A 19,056-nucleotide genomic window follows, 5' to 3' on the forward strand; every position below is an offset into this window, starting at 1 on the left:
TGGGACCTATAAGGGGATTCGGTAGCACATTTAGCGATTTTGTTGTAACAAGATTCCATTTTATTTAGGTTGGTTTACCAGAAATTAGTTAAGATGGGAGAGGCATGTTTTCCTTGCTCTAGTTCAATCTCAGAGTTGGTATCTTTAATTAGCAGGGGATGTGGGGACCGCATGGGGTGCTTGCCCCTTGCAAAAACATAACAGAAATTTTTTTTTTCGTTTTTGTTCTTTTTTTTGTAATTAGTTGTTTGAAGTTTCAAAACTTTGATGATATGGTCGTTGGCCATATGATGTTTGAAGTTTTGAAACTTCGATCATCTGAAGTAGACCCGTGTGTGTGTGTGTGTGTGTGTGTGTGTGTGTGTGTGTGTGTGTGTGTGTGTGTGTGTGTGTGCGCAGTGTGTGTGTGTGTGTATATATATATATATATATATATATATATATATATATATATATATATATATATATATATATATATATATATATATATATATGAGAGTAGCAAATATATATATATATATATATATATATATATATATATATATATATATATATATGTATATATATATTTACCGAAAGATCACTGTGGGTACAACAAGTAACTGAAGAAACACCAAAACCCACAGTAAAAAATCACGATCCACACTTGGTTGAAATGCAAAGAAACAAAAGTTCTTTAATACAGTAATCCTTTAACAATCAGTTGGTTGAGCGCTTTCATGTATAAAATACACTTCATCAGAACAAAGTAAAAACCTGAGAACACAGTTTATATAATTAAAAAAACGCCAAAATTAATTGAATGAATGCTACACCCTCTCCTTTTTCTTAAAAAGACAGTGTTGCAATTGCACTAAATAGTACACTAAAAAACTCATAGTATTGTATAACCCTAAATTCAACAGTAACTATACATTTTAAATATGAATAATTCAATTAAAAACATCAAATGAATTTTTGAAACAAGTAAAATAGTGATGTACTAAGTATAAAACAATAACTTAGTACATATACAAACCACAATAATTCTTATTAATAAAAAACTACATAAAAAAATAACAAAGCATAACTGATGTTAATATAAAACGTGCCCAAAAAATAATATGAGTAAAAATTCATAACAATAAACTGCAGATGTTGTTTAGGTACTAACTAGGACTTCCATAAACTTGTTTCTTTATCCAAAAGTAGAATGTAATATATAGTCTTAAATGAATGTTGTATAAATGTAAGTGTAATTACAACAGTTTTTTTTGCTATGTATATATAATAACCTTATATATGTTAAACATTCCTAATCAAAGGTTTAGTTGGAATCATTTTGTTTAAACCTGGAAGGCTGGCTGCATTCAACTTCAACTGCCATTTGATTTCCTTTTCACCCACAACTCTCTTGATGTCACCACCTCTGGGATTATCCCTCACAATTTCCAAAATTGCAAATTTAAATTTGTCACATGTTTTACTTTTGGAAATGTGGCGAAATAAAGCATTATTATCATCTTTTTTCCCCATGCAGTATGTGTGGTCATAAATCCTGTTTTTTAGCTGCCTGTCGGTCTTCCCGACGTAAAAACAGGGACAGGTGCAACACATTGCTAAATAAACCAAGTGTTTAGAATTACAATTACCATAGGCAAACCAGATTTTGTTTCTTTTAACATTTTTAAGAGTATAGCAGTCATCCTCATAAATAAAGGCACATTGGGAACATCGACCACATTTCCTGGTCCCACCTCTCTTTTTATTTGTGTTCCAAGCTTGCCTGTTAGTCTTCAATTCTATAAGATTTTTAATGTTGGGGCCCGTTTTGTATACAAAAGAAGGCCTGTCACTAACAAAGTCCTTAATAGACTCATCACTGGTAATAATGTTCCAGTTAGTAGTAACAATGTCTTGAACATCACCTACATGTTTGCCATATTTAACAATATAGGACTTGGAATACTCATTGATGCGATTGTTACCTTGAGATTTATTACTTGTACCAAGTGTGACAGACCCCTTCCCCAATAAGGGTATATACTTCTTCCCCCACTCTTGTACCACATATCGTGTCACATCCTTAACCAACTTTATTGGGTAACCTTTGTCCTTAAACATTTTCCCAATAAAATCAATTTCCAACTCCATATCCATTCGACCTGTTGTCATCCTGTTGTCATCCTGTTTCTTTGCATTTCAACCAAGTGTGGATCGTGGTTTTTTACTGTGGGTTTTGGTGTTTCTTCAGTTATATATATATTTATATATATATATATATATATATATATATATATATATATGATATTACAGTTTGTGTGTCATTATTATGCTCTGTTTGGAGCAACAGAGTGCTAGGGATTACTTAAATGGTGATGATGTTGGTAGAAATTGAGTTTATATAGGCAAGAAATAGTAGAATGTAAACTGTGATGTTTAATTTCTATCATTTTGATGGTGTGCCATGTTCTGTAACTGGTGCACAGTGTAGCTTTCTGCCATTCTTTCTTCTTGTTTTGGCAAATCTGTTACATTTTCTGAAGTGGAGAAAAACAGCATGTGTTTAGCCATAAGTTTCACATCAAAAATTGCTTGTGCCTACCGAATGGTATAAGTCATGATATGTGGAAACTTTTCAGCAGAAATCTGTCTTATTACATAGTCTAGTCAAATGTATTGATTTCATTGGTCTAGAAGGGGATCAGTTATGCCATAACCATGGTGTAAAGGTGCTGCTTAACATTAATGTGATAGATACTCTCTCTGAGAATATTTACTGGTATTCTGATAACCACTTTATCCTATTCAGGGTCACAGGGGACCCAGTGCTTATCACGAGAAGTAACAGGGGTGAGCCTAGCATCCTGTCCAGGAACTGTTCTCTGGCCATCAAAGAATACATGAAAGCATACATGGAACTGGAGGATTGCCAGTTCACCACTTTCCATGTTTTTTTTTGAAATGTGGAAGGAAACTGTTGACCCTATAAGAAACCCATGCAGGTACGGGGGGGGGGGGGACTCCATGCAAACAGCACCTTTCATTGGGGGTTGAACCAGACAACTAAGCACTGTGCGACAGCAGTGATAACTACAACACAATCATACCCCTCTGTCACAGCATATTCCAAATCAGATGCATTGCATTATACTGCATTTCTGTGTGGTGACACAAACCTCACACTGCAGAATTTGTATCTACTTCAAAGTAAGAAACATCCAACATAACTTAGAAATAAAATGGGGCTGTTAGTGAAGTTCAGTGAAAGAAATATGTTTGTTTCCTTGTAATGTGACTCCTGTAGTTAGAAAACCTTTTTGGTGGAAATTTAGGAAGACCTTAACAAGAATGTTAGTCCCCCCCAATTAGAGGTCAACTGATAATATGGAGCTGCAACACATCAGGCAAATGCAATTTTGAATGAAGAGCTGTGTGGATGAGTGTGCACGGGTGTGTGCATATTGTGAGATAAAAGGCCTTTCAGTGATGCAGGACCCAAGGAATTAAAAGCAGTATTTTCAAAAGTGTCATAATATCCAATCCCTTACAGTATATAAAAAAGTCAGGAACAGATCAGATTTGGGCACATGAACTAATGTCACGACGCAGAAATACCAAGAAGTAATAGACCTGCCTCATCGGACATACATGTCATGATCTGTTACAAACTGCTTGAAAACAAAATTAGTACGACTGAAAATAAGTTTCATTTGTGCTCTTGCATATACTGCACTGTACTGCATTAAAGGGTACAAGAGCTGACTATGCCATCCTTAGTTTCCATCCATCCACAACTCCTTTTTCCCATTTTTATATATAGGGTTGGGGTGTCACTTGAACAATGCCAATCATCTAGAGCCACCGGGTGGCTAGGGCTATCCTTGGTTTACTGTTGGAAAAATGTGTCATACAGACAGTAACATATAAAAAAAAAAACACTTTTTGCAGCAAACATATAAGTAACTATGTTTCTCAGAGTTCTGAACTTGCTGGATAAGGATTGGCCAATATCCACTTATAAGTATTTCAGACGTTAGATTTCCATTTTGTTTTCTGATTCATAGGCTCATAGGAGATTACCTGACTTTACCAAATATATGACCCCTAGGGGCAAGAGGATGGCATGGATTTGTGCCTATGCATGGAGTATCTTAGAGATTACCCCTGTCCATAAGGCCCATTGGCACTACACCAGGTGTGAGTTTGTGATTCCCCATTGACCGAGACTGCATTTGAAGAGGACCAGGGAAGGGCTTTGCTTGATGTGAATTGGAAGCCTGATCCATAGAAGGGGAAATCTCAGGCACATATCTGACTCTCCAGCATGTTTTGTTTGAGTCGCTTACTAAGCTTAGATCCCTAGATCAGGTGACCCTCATGCTGTTTGGCTTGTTTACGTATAGCACCTCTATCAAGGCTGCATTTGTGAGTATCTTGTAGGTCAAGCATAGGCCACCCTTTAATAGTCAGTAGGAAACATAGTAGAGGGATAGGGCTTTTAGTCTATCCACATAAGACATGTTATTTACACCCTGTATTTTCTTTGTGAAACACCTCTGAGGTTGCTCCAGCTTTAAGTGCCTAATCAAGTACATGCCAAATGGCACATTGTACTAGATTGTTGGTCTAATGAGGGCTGAGTACAGTGGGACTGTAATTTCCTTGTATCTGGATGCCATACCTTTACTTAAATGTCATGCCACATAGAAGAACTTTCTCACCACAGTGGACACATGGCAGTCAATGTTCAGGCTATTATCTATGTTCCTAGATCTCTTACCTCTGAGCCTACTCTTAGGGGTGTACTATGAATGAATTTGATTTCCCAAAAGTTATGATAATGCATTTTTTTGCATTTAGCTTTAGGCCATGGTTTTGGCACCTATCATTTGTCTGATGTATACCCTCTTGAATGATATCTACATAATTGGGGGATTCAATGATATACCCCAGCTTGGCAGTGATTTTGATTATTTCTGAGTAGATTAATGTGTCTTCAGTGGTGTTATTTACTTCGACTCAACTTGTGCACTGCGGTGCATTTCACCATGTGCTACCACTACATCTAAGGCAGAAGCATACCTCTCTACTTGGAAACATCAAAAATCTGGACAAGGCCCGTGAAAATAGGTACAAATCGGTATACTGATTAGCATAAAATATGCATACGGAATTATGTAACCCCACCCACTCCAATGGAATTGTGGGATACCAGCTTTCAAACGCAAACTGAAGAACAGACAACCAAAATATGGCCACCAGAGTCCCCCTGCAGCCATTCCACTGTCCCATTACCTGGCTATCTCCCCATTTACCATAAACGCTATATGTCGAAAGGGGCATTGTACTCCATAATGAGTCTTATAAGGGAAGAATACAGGGATGTTATGACCTCCTTGCCCCTGGATGAGGTACCCTTACTAATGAGGTGGGCCATGTAGAAAGTAACACGATAAGCTGCCTCTGTATTGAAGAGAGGCTTCCACTCACTCCATGATGTCATTAACTGTCCAGAATGAGAACTGTATATCTGATTTCATTCTAATAATGTAGGCACCAGCAATCTTGTCTGTGTATTAACCTCTGTTTTTATTGAAGCTTTGTGGATGGATCATGGCCTCTACATTTAAAGCTGTGCACTATGTTTTGTTTGTTTCAGCAAAGTATGTTAAATTAAAAGAAAAAAATACTGATTTTTTTAGATATAGAGCTGCAATCTGCATTGTGGGCTTCAAATTACATTGGTCATATGATGATATACTGGAGGGGGTGAAATCAGTGTTCCTGATATTAGCAGGATATCATAGTCTAAGGCTGTTTTTTTTTTAGTTTGATGGTCTAAACATGCCAATCTTCCTAATGATTTTCCTATTCTGCTGCAGTTACAGTGGATAGATTGACATGCTCCATTGCATGTGTTCTGCAGACAGTACACCTAGACACAGTTGTTGTCTTACTTCAGTGTGTGTGATGCCTTGTAAGCTCAGCACAAGCCATTCCTATTGTCATGTACTGATATACTAATGTTAATTTGCACTGCTCCAGTTTGGCTTGGTGCTGATCCATTATGCAGGCTCATTTCCACACAGCTGATGTAGATTAATTCTAGTTTTGCTGCTGTACCTTTCTTTCTATGTTTTGTATTTCATTTTAAGACATTGATAAATTGCGTTTATATTTCATTGCGGTCTGTAAATTCAGTCATTTATAAAAAAGTAGTCCATCAGGAGCACATTAATCATTTATCAAAAAACCGACAGACAACTATACAAATACAAATACTACATACACACACGCACGCGCACACATATACAGATACCATAATAATGGACTGTGGGACCAGGAATCTTCAGACTGCCACTGTTTCAACTACATTCCATCAAAGAGGAGTTCCTGAAAAAGTTGCCCTTCACTAGGACATATGGAGAAATGATACTCATCTTGTTTTACAAGGCATCACACACTGACTTCTCTCTTTCTCACATACACACACACACACACCAGTTCTCATTACCTTCATTCTGTTCACACACACACACACACACACACACACACACACACACACACACACACACACACACACACACACACACACACACACACACACACCAGTTCTCATTACCTTCATTCTGTTCACACACCCACACCAGTTCTCATTACCTTCATTCCGTTCACACACACACACACACACACACACACACACACACACACACACACACACACACATTAGTTCTCATTACCTTCATTCCATTCACACACACACACACCATTTCTCATTACTTTCATTCTGTTCACACACACACACACACACACACACACACACACACACACACACACACCAGTTCTCATTACCTTAATTCCATACACACACACACACACACACACACACACACACCAGTTCTCATTACTTTCATTCTATTCACACACACACACACACACACACACACACACACACACACACACACACACACACACACACACACAGTTCTCATTACCTTCATTCCGTTCACACACACACACACACACACACACACACACACACACACACACACACACGCACACACCAGTTCTCATTACCGTCATTCTGTTCACACATCCACACCAGTTCTCATTACCTTCATTCCATTCACACACACACACACACACACACACACACACACACACACACACACACACACACACACACACACACACACCAGTTCTCATTACCTTCATTCCATTCACACACACACACACACACACACACAGTTCTCATTACCTTCATTCTGTTTACACACACCCACACCAGTTCTCATTACCTTCATTCCATTCACACACACACACACACACACACACACCAGTTCTCATTACCTTCATTCCGTTCACACACATCCACACCAGTTCTCATTACCTTCATTCTGTTCACACAAGCACACTCCAGTTCTCATTACCGTCATTCCGTTTAGCCAGCAGTTATTACATTCAGCCATTCTCGGAAACCACTTCTAGCCTCACTCCACCACTGCTAAGGAGTTCCATAATGATACTGCTAACTGAACAAATACCTGCTTTAACTTTAACTCGGCAAAACCTGTGTTGGAAGATCTATGTAGCACCAAAGAAGCTCAGTGTATAAATCAGACATTTCTAGCTAATCATGGTGTACAATTCCAACAATTCTGCCAAAACATCTCTTAAACCTATGCAGTACCATTGGCTGCATAAAAAGAAAGTACTAGACTATCAAAAAGCATGAGTTGTGGAATCAGTACAATAGTTTACTACTTTTATTAATATTTCTGAACATATTCCATTAAAATGCTGTAGCCAAACAAATCACCTTCCACAGTCAACTATGCAGCGAACTGCTTTAGACCAGGGTAATCCTTTATGCAGTCGCAAAGACTTCAGAACATCATTATATCCAGCCACGCTCAGTGTAGCATCAGGAAAGACTGCAAAACAAAAACCGTAACACTGCTCTGAGAGATTACTTACTGTATGTCTTTTCCCTTTCAAACCAAGATGCTCACGCGTGTAGACAAAACAGTGCCTGTAATTTTACCAGTGGCGGCTGGTGACTTCAAATCATAGGGGGCTGCAGGAGACAGCTGGATGGGTGTGGCCAACAAGATGGGGTGTAGCCAACAAGACGGGTGTGGCCAACAAAAGACGGGGTGCAATGGGATCAATGCTTCACATACTTATTTACATGAAATAAATGCTCAGTCAGTATGGCACATGCTGAATAGTCTACACAGCACACATTGTTACATACACACATTGGTGTAAGAAACGAGGGAAACAATTTTACCATCTGACAAAAAGATTAACATTACTGTAATTAAAACATGGCCTAGTGGTGCTTTTGAACTCAGTTTTGATTTTCTGGATCTGAAACAGAAGAAAAAAAGCTCTAAAAGCAAAGGAGGCATCACATTTTCCTTTAACTTATCTGCAGGATGTACATCAAAACAGAACTTGAAAAGACAAAGTGCAAATTAGTCTCCAGAGCCTGTGAGCTTTAAATATCTAACAGTGAGTGACTGCAGTGCCATTCCTCTGGGCTTTACTACAAGATAACAGATTCCATGGGGAGAGGAACCCTTTTTTCATATCCTAGAAAAGAACAAACACTTTCCTAGCCATATGTTAAAGCTTGTACTTTAAAAACTTATGTTTTTTATGACACACTATCAAATGTTATTCTTATTCTAGCAATCTAGCTGTGAGGGGGAAAACACACCATCTCATAGTCAGTTCATTGCTAGAAGTCACCCATCTCATTTGCTTTGTGTAAATGACAGTCTGAACAGGACAGTGTGTAACCATCAAAACTGTGCTTTTCACAAGAATAGTTTGATAATTATTTGTGCAAAGGAAAATATAAGGTTAAAGACTGGTTCATCCATCAGTAAGGATACCAGCTGATTAATCCCTACTCTGGTGGTGAAGCAGTTGTAATTAAGATTACAGCCTGTCAGGAAGTACTGAAGTTGTACGCACTTTAAGATCATACGATCAGCCTGCATTGTTTTCCCTTTTAAAACCAATTTTTTTTCCCAATAAAATTTTATTTTTTTTTTTTTTTTTCTAAAAAAAAAAAAAAAATAATATTTTTTTTTTTTCCAATTTTTCCAAAAAAAAAAAAAATTTTTCCTTTTTTTTTCCGGAACCCTGTTTTGCCCCCCCAAACCCTTTTTTTTGGTTTTTTTCCTTTTTCCTTTTGTTTCCCCTTTGCATTTTCAAAAACCAAGGGGGGGGGGGGGGGGGGGGGGGGGGGGGGAGGGGGGGGGGGGGGTGGGGGGAGGCCGGGGGGGGGGGGGGGGGGGGGGGGGGGGGGGGGGCGGGGGGGGGGGGGGGGGGGGGGGGGGGGGGGGTTTTTTTTTTTTTTTTTTTTTTTTTTTTTTTTTTTTTTTTTTTTTTTTTTTTTTTTTTTTTTTTTTGTTGTTTTTTGTATTATTTTTTTTTTTTTTTTTTTTTTTTTTTTTTTTTTTTTTTTTTTTTACCCCTTTTTTTTTTTTTTTTTTTTTTTTTTTTTTTTTTACCCCTTGTTTAAAAAAGTGGGTTTTGGGCCATAATAATTAAAAATAAATAATAATTTATTAATAATTATGATCTGTTCAAATGCTTGTGGACAACAAAAATGAAAGTTCTTAAATTGATGATGTTGGTAAAGAGTAATATGCCATTTATTTTATTAAACCCCTTTTTCCCATTTTTACAAATGGGTTTGGGGTGTCACTTGAACAGTGACAATCATCTAGAGCCACTGGGTGGCTAGGGCTATCCTTGGTTTACTGTTGCAAAAATGTGTCATACAGACAGTAACATTAAAAAAAAAAAAAAAACTTTTTGCAGCAAACATATAAGTAACTGTTTCTCAGAGTTCTGAACTTACTGGATAAGGATTGGTCAATATCCACTTATGAAGTATTTCAGACATATTAGATTTTCGTTTTGTTTTCTGATTCATAGGCTCATAGGAGATTACCTGACTTTACCAAATATATGACCCCTAGGGGCAAGAGGATGGCATGGATTTGTGCCTATGCATGGAGTATCTTAGAGATTACCCCTGTCCATAAGGCCCATTGGCACTACACCAGGTGTGAGTTTGTGATTCCCCATTGACCGAGACTGCATTTGAAGAGGACCAGGGAAGGGCTTTGCTTGATGTGAATTGGAAGCCTGATCCATAGAAGGGGAAATCTCAGGCATATATCTGACTCTCCAGCATGTTTTGTTTGAGTCTCTTACTAAGCTTAGATCCCTAGATCAGGTGACCCTCATGCTGTTTGGCTTGTTTACGTATAGCACCTCTATCAAGGCTGCATTTGTGAGTATCTTGTAGGTCAAGCATAGGCCACCCTTTAATAGTCAGTAGGAAACATAGTAGAGGGATAGGGCTTTTAGTCTATCCACATAAGACATGTTATTTACACCCTGTATTTTCTTTGTGAAACACCTCTGAGGTTGCTCCAGCTTTAAGTGCCTAATCAAGTACATGCCAAATGGCACATTGTACTAGATTGTTGGTCTAATGAGGGCTGAGTACAGTGGGACTGTAATTTCCTTGTATCTGGATGCCATACCTTTACTTAAATGTCATGCCACATAGAAGAACTTTCTCACCACAGTGGACACATGGCAGTCAATGTTCAGGCTATTATCTATGTTCCTAGATCTCTTACCTCTGAGCCTACTCTTAGGGGTGTACTATGAATGAATTTGATTTCCCAAAAGTTATGATAATGCATTTTTTTGCATTTAGCTTTAGGCCATGGTTTTGGCACCTATCATTTGTCTGATGTATACCCTCTTGAATGATATCTACATAATTGGGGGATTCAATGATATACCCCAGCTTGGCAGTGATTTTGATTATTTCTGAGTAGATTAATGTGTCTTCAGTGGTGTTATTTACTTCGACTCAACTTGTGCACTGCGGTGCATTTCACCATGTGCTACCACTACATCTAAGGCAGAAGCATACCTCTCAACTTGGTCAAAAATATGGACAAGGCCCGTGAAAATAGGTACAAATCTGTATGCTGATTAGCATAAAATATGCATACAGAATTATGTAACCCCACCCACTTCAATGGAATTGTGGGATACCAGTTTTCAAATGCAAACTGAAGAACAGACAACCAAAATATGGCCACCAGAGTCCCCCTGCAGCCATTCCACTGTCCCATTACCTGGCTATTGCCCCATTTACCATAAATGCTATATGTCGAAAGGGGAATTGTACTCCATAATGAGTCTTATAAGGGAAGAATACAGGGATGTTATGACCTCCTTGCCCCTGGATGAGGTACCCTTACTAATGAGGTGGGCCATGTAGAAAGTAACACGATAAGCTGCCTCTGTATTGAAGAGAGGCTTCCACTCAGTCCATGATGTCATTAATTGTCCAGAATGAGAACTGCATATCTGATTTCATTCTGATAATGTAGGCACCAGCAATCTTGTTAGTGTATTAACCTCTGTTTTTATTGAAGCTTTGTGGATGGATCATGGCCTCTACATTTAAAGCTGTGCACTATGTTTTGTTTGTTTCAGCAAAGTATGTTAAATTAAAAGAAAAAAATACTGATTTATTTTAGCTATAGAGCTGCAATCTGCATTGTGGGCTTCAAATTACATTGGTCATATGATGATATACTGGAGGGGGGTGAAATCAGTGTTCCTGATATTAGCAGGATATCATAGTCTAAGGCTGTTTTTTTTTTTTTTTTTTTTAGTTTGATGGTCTAAACATGCCAATCTCCCTAATGATTTTCCAAATCTGCTGCAGTTACAGTGGATAGATTGACATGCTCCATTGCATGTGTTCTGCAGACAGTGCACCTAGACACAGTTGTTGGCTTACTTCAGTGTGTGATGCCTTGTAAGCTTAGCACAAGCCATTCCTATTGTCATGTACTGATATACTAATGTTAATTTGCACTGCTCCAGTTTGGCTTGGTGCTGATCCATTATGCAGGCTCATTTCCACACATCTGATGTAGATTAATTCTAGTTTTGCTGCTGTACCTTTCTTTCTATGTTTTGTATTTCATTTTAAGACATTGATAAATTGCGTTTATATTTCATTGCGGTCTGTAAATTCAGTCATTTATAAAAAAAATAGTCCATCTGGAGCACATTAATCATTTATCAAAAAACAGACAACTATACAAATACAAATACTACATACACACATGCGCGCACACACATATACAGATACCATAATAATGGACTGTGGGACCAGGAATCTTCAGACTACCACTGTTTCAACTACATTCCATCAAAGAGGAGTTCCTGAAAAAGTTGCCCTTCACTAGGACATATGGAGAAATGATACTCATCTTGTTTTACAGGGCATCACACACTGACGTCTCTCTTTCTCACATACACACACAGACACACCAGTTCTCATTACCTTCATTCCGTTCACACACACACAAACACACACACACACACACACACACACACACACACACACACACACACACACACACACACACACACACACACACACACACCAGTTCTCATTACCTTCATTCCGTTCACACACATCCACACCAGTTCTCATTACCTTCATTCCGTTCACACACACACACACACACACACACACACACACACACACACACACACACACACACACCAGTTCTCATTACCTTCATTCTGTTTACACACACCCACACCAGTTCTCATTACCTTCATTCCGTTCACACACACACACACACACACACACACACACACACACACACACACACTAGTTCTCATTACCTTCATTCCGTTCACACACACACACACACACACACACACACACACCAGTTCTCATTACCTTCATTCCATTCACACACACACACACACACACACACACACACACACACACACACACACACACACACACACACACACACCAGTTCTCATTACCTTCATTCCGGTCACACACACACACACACACACACACACACACACACACACACACACGTACAAAACAGTTCTCATTACCATCATTCTGTTTACACCCTCCATCACCAGATCTCATTACCTTCATTCCGTTCACACACACACACACACACACACACACACACACACACACACACACACACACACACACACATACACACCAGTTCTCATTACCTTCATTCCATTCACACACACACACACACACACACACCAGTTCTCATTACCTTCATTCTGTTTACACACACCCACACCAGTTCTCATTACCTTCATTCCATTCACACACACACACACACACACACACACGCCAGTTCTCATTACCTTCATTCCGTTCACATATACATCAGTTCTCATTACCTTTATTCTGTTCACACAAGCACACTCCAGTTCTCATTACTGTCATTCCGTTTAGCCAGCAGTTATTACATTCAGCCATTCTCAGAAACCACTTCTAGCCTCACTCCACCACTGCTAAGGAGTTCCATAATGATACTGCTAACTGAACAAATACCTGCTTTAACTTTAACTCGGCAAAACTTGTGTTGGAAGATCTATGTAGCACCAAAGAAGCTCAGTGTATAAATCAGACATTTCTAGCTAATCATGGTGTACAATTCCAACAATTCTACCAAAACATCTCCTAAACCTATGCAGTACCACTGGCTGCATAAAAAGAAGGTACTAGACTATCAAAAAGCATGAGTTGTGGAATCAGTACAATAGTTTACTACTTTTATTAATATTTCTGAACGTATTCCATTAAAATGCTGTAGCCAAACAAATCACCTTCCATAGTCAACTATGCAGCGAACTGCTTTAGACCAGGGTAATCCTTTATGCAGTCGCTAAGACTTCAGGACATCATTATATCCAGCCACGCTCAGTGTAGCATCAGGAAAGTCTGCAAAACAAAAACCGTAACACTGCTTTGAGAGATTACTTACTGTATGTCTTTTCCCTTTCAAACCAAGATGCTCACGTGTGCTGCAGACAAAACAGTGCCTGTAATTTTACCAGTGGCGGCTGGTGACTTCAAATCATAGGGGGGCTGCAGGAGACAGCTGGATGGGTGTGGCCAACAAGATGGGGTGTGGCCAACAAGACGGGGTGTGGCCAACAAGACGGGGTGCAATGGGATCAATGCTTCACATACTTATTTACATGAAATAAATGCTCAGTCAGTATGGCACATGCTGAATAGTCTACACAGCACACATTGTTACATACACACATTGGTGTAAGAAACGAGGGAAACAATTTTACCATCTGACAAAAAGATTAACATTACTGTAATTAAAACATGGCCTAGTGGTGCTTTTGAACTCAGTTTTGATTTTCTGGATCTGAAACAGAAGAAAAAAGCTCTAAAAGCAAAGGAGGCATCACATTTTCCTTTAACTTATCTGCAGGATGTACATCAAAACAGAACTTGAAAAGACAAAGTGCAAATTAGTCTCCAGAGCCTGTGAGCTTTAAATATCTAACAGTGAGTGACTGCAGTGCCATTCCTCTGGGCTTTACTACAAGATAACAGATTCCATGGGGAGAGGAACCCTTTTTTCATATCCTAGAAAAGAACAAACACTTTCCTAGCCATATGTTAAAGCTTGTACTTTAAAAACTTATGTTTTTATGACACACTATCAAATGTTATTCTTATTCTAGCAATCTAGCTGTGAGGGGGAAAACACACCATCTCATAGTCAGTTCATTGCTAGAAGTCACCCATCTCATTTGCTTTGTGTAAATGACAGTCTGAACAGGACAGTGTGTAACCATCAAAACTGTGCTTTTTCACAAGAATAGTTTGATAATTATTTGTGCAAAAGGAAAATATAAGGTTAAAGACTGGTTCATCCATTCAGTAAGGATACCAGCGATTAATCCCTACTCACAGAAGCAGTTGTAATTAAGATTACAGCCTGTCAGGAAGTACTGAAGTTGTGCATAGTACGCATTCTGCTTAGACAGATTACAATAGCACAGATGGTTAGTCAGTTCACCTTATTGTTGGTTGCATTGATTCTACAATGAGATCCATTTTATGCTGACACTGTCTGAAAACAATGCTTGGTAGATAAGCAGAGTTAAGGCTGCAAGCTGCTAATAAGCATCATCTGATAGTTCTGACTATGTTGGCGGACACTGTGACTTGGAGAAAATAATTTAACTAGGCAGCACTCCCAGGTCATCATCCCAAAATATACACTCTAGAGGGCATACTTTGGGAATAAATTAATTTAACATTTTTTTATACATTGAACTCAGATCTTCCCATATCTCTTGAATGAAACGGCCATCAGCCCCTTTTTAAAGAGACCATTCCTAAATCAATGTGATTTGCTTAGTAAAGATTCAACAGTTACACATCTGTTGTTGGCAAATGTTGCTAAGGCAGTATATGCTATACCTCTGAAAGAACACCGACCAGCCCCAATGCCTTTAAGGCCTTCCTGTGAGAATTTAGGAAAAACAATGTACACAGGCAATACTAGTCAGTATGACAATGTCCTCCTTGCTAAGACTGTTTCCCAGTTTCTAGTCATTATTTGGTTGATACAGGTGCAGCACTGGACACGTTTCTACTATAAGCTAACCCTCAGCCTAAACCAGTCCATATGTGAACTAAAGGGATCCATAGTTTCTGCTGTACTGTTTTTGTTTTACAAATACATACCTGGAGGGGACAGGTGACAGTTTAAGTGTTTTTACAGCTGTGTTGATAACAATCAGCTGTTTGCCTTTTGTTTGTTTATTTTTCTATTTGTTTGCCTTTTATTGTCGAGCAAAAAAAAATTACTTTATCGCAAAGGTAAGTAAATGTCCCAAAAATATCGGACTTCAAAAATATAGGTTCATACATTACTTACCTCATAATCATATTCACTCCTATGCTAGGAAGGAAAAAGTTAAATGTTTTGTGGTAGGATGATCCAGAAAAGTGATACATAAAGTGCATTCTGTTATCTTTCTACACTACCTCAGAAATGGGATGTGGTGAGTACATGAATGGACAAACACATCTCCATGAACTGTCACCTGTTGCCTTATACCCTGGCTCTGGTGCATGAACTGTCACCTGTTGACCTATACCCTCTCTCTGGTGCCAGCTACTTGCTACCAAGTCCCTTCTGCATCAGAGAGCAGCAGGTGCAAAATGGAAGCCTCACATTCCAAGTAGAGGAGAAAAATAAAGTTAACGTCCATCTTCTTAGCTTTCCCCACTCTGGATGGTCTTTTATTGTTTGTCTAACTTTCCATGCTTTCATCTAGAGCAATGCACTGGCATTCCTTGCAGCAGTCATGCAAACAATGCATCCAACTGTAATTGTACAGCCTACTTCTACTACTGCATAATACCTAATTTGTTCATGTGTATACACTCAGCTTTATGTTATCTGCATTGCTTAACACTGTATATGTATTTTGTAAACTCACATTCAATGTTATCATTGTAGCCAGCTATTATGTTTCTACTCTATACTTGGAACATGGGTAAAAGGGGTACATTTGAGTCAGTCTACTACCATGGTTACCAAACTTAAATCAAACCAGCTGAAAGAGTGGGCCAGATGAAACAATAGACTGAAAGTACCTTTTGTGATGGTGGGTGCTGCACTGTGGAAAATGTTCCCACCCTTCCTCCAACATGCAACTAGTGTACAGCAGACCATTATTAGTCCAAGCATACAAAGGACAGCTGAAGAGAATGGTGTCTCAAAGGGATGTAAATATTGTAACTAGAAATAATGCATGTAAAAATTATGTAAATATAGTGACTACATGCTGTTAACAGGACTGTCACTTTAAATAGTTAGGTACCATTATGTTTAACAGTGTACAAAGACAATAAAAATAAATGCTTCCGGAAAACTTTCATGAACTTATTAGACAACCTTAGCTGTGAATATCACCATTGCCCTTGCTGTATATATTCTGCACATAGCAGTGTGCACCTTTTGTATTCATGGAAATAACAGCTCATGCGAATGAGCATATAGATCTCTCCAGCCCATTATATATTATTTTGTTTTGATGTGACGGCTTTGAGAATAAACACCAACTCAAAATTTGCAGCCAGTGAATCAATGAATGAATAAGTATACACAACTACCATACGTTAATAGATTTCCATGGTAATTCATAAAATACTTTACCACAAACATGTCAGACTAAGTTACTTTGGCTAGAGTTTGTCTTCAGTGGAGCTAATATTTCCAGCAAAATAATAACTAAACATGGAAGGTATCTTTCACGGACTTGTTCGCTGTATTTCATAGAGCAACATTGCACATGTGTGTAAAGTTACACCTGTCTCCACTAACGTAAGCAGGGAAATAATGCCTGCCACCCTTCTTAAGGTTTCCCATTTTTTAACACAGAAGTCATTGCATACTTACAAGCCACAGCAAAGACGCACGCACATGTTTGAACCTTAAGTGTATATGTGTTGTTGTTTTACCCCATCTAATGTGTGCTTAATGCAAACAGAATTAACAAGCAGGTCCTGTAAAAGAGAAAACTGTTTAATTTCTGTAACGAGACTGATTCTGATCTCTGTCTGTCTCTAGGATATTGCAGGTGCTTTAATAGTTCGCTACAGAAAAGTGTTATACATCTCAGCTTCTTTACTCAATGATTCTGACAAGCCAAATATAATGAGAGACAAAGAACAAACAGATACATTATTTAAAGATTATGCTAATTTATATACAAGTTAGTAGCTCAGCATGTTTTGCAGCAACCCGCATTTTCTACACATTAACAAGAATGAAATTTAATGCCTGACATTAATGACGGACAAATTCAATAAATAACTAACTCGCCTGTTGTCGTGGATTACAATCCACTGATTCAGGCAGCAATAAATCCACCAGACCACCGACTAGTCTAAAATGTTGCTGTAACTGTTGTTGAGCCAAAAAAATAAAAAAAAAACGTTTTGGTTTTATAAAACTAAACACAAAAAAAGATCACTGGTCCATCCAACGCCGAAAACCGACTGATTCTCGCTCTTTTCCCAGCACATAAAGCCCGGGAAGAGAGCGACAACCAATCAGTAGCATTTGTCCAGCAAGCACGTCATGACGTGCTGCGACGCCGCAGTCCGACCCCCTTCCATATCTATGCCGTTTGTGAGTCAACCGCATAGATTTCTGGGAAGTTCTGGGCATCAGAATGATGCCTCCTTAGCTTCCCGGGCTGCAATGAAAACATTGTAGCAACCCAGCAAGAATTTAGGGGGGGAAAAAAACGCTGTTGCGATTGACGCGCGCAATGCGCATCGTAAATTTCAGTCGCGACTCGAAATTTAAGTTTAAACTGTACAAAAACAGATTTTTTTTTTTTTGCAGTCCGGCAGCCCGATGCCACGAGCCACCCCTGAATTTTACTATATGCAAGCTGTAAAACCTGACGAAACCATCCAAACCATACAATACTTCATTATTACACTTAACTCCAAAATACACTCAAGATAGGAATTCCCTCTTCCTCGCGGCTGGCCAGAAATTAATGCATGCACACTGGCAGGCCGTTTATCTCAATTCCGACAGGCTGGCAGGCTGTTTTGCTGAGCTGACATCATCACGCATGTGATGACATCAGCTGAAAAAAAGTTTTCAAATAAAACAGCCGAGAAATTTGGAAATTAAGGGGTGCCACTCGGGAATCATGGCATCCCATGTTTTGGACCCCAAAACTTGGTAAAAACTGAGTAATTCAGTATGGTTGGGAGGTATGGGCAGAAGGCATAACGTTTTTAGGCTTCTCAGTATGCAGGTTTGGCTGATCTGAAAGTTACCAAAAAACACTGTTCAGCATAAACTAAAAGCCAGTTTTACAGTTTTATGCAACTCAACTAACAAAAATATACTCAGAAATCTAACATCATGTCTTGGCATCCTACAAAAACTTCCAAAATCCTCACTTCTCAAAATTACTGATACTATGGGTAGTGGATTGCTGGCCGTAAGAGAGCAAAAGTACATATGGGTTTACCTTTGACCCTACTCTTTCACAGTCCAAGCATACTGACAATATTATTAACAAGACACTACACCAATGAAACTGTGCTATAGACTTTCACACCTCATCTCCCCTTTGGCTCACACTACCATACCCAAAAATATC

The 19,056-nt window shown here is 38.7% G+C and overlaps 1 protein-coding gene across 1 annotated transcript in view; it reads left to right on the forward strand.

Moving 5' to 3' along the window:
• LOC122809451 (nicotinamide N-methyltransferase-like) overlaps positions 1-19,056 on the forward strand; it is a 226,720-nt gene that overhangs the window by 1,506 nt on the left and 206,158 nt on the right. The window lies entirely within an intron of this gene.

Source organism: Protopterus annectens, chromosome 8.part0 (genome assembly GCF_019279795.1).
Source record: "Protopterus annectens isolate FY-2018-M chromosome 8.part0, PAN1.0, whole genome shotgun sequence".
NCBI classification, from domain to species: domain Eukaryota; kingdom Metazoa; phylum Chordata; order Ceratodontiformes; family Protopteridae; genus Protopterus; species Protopterus annectens.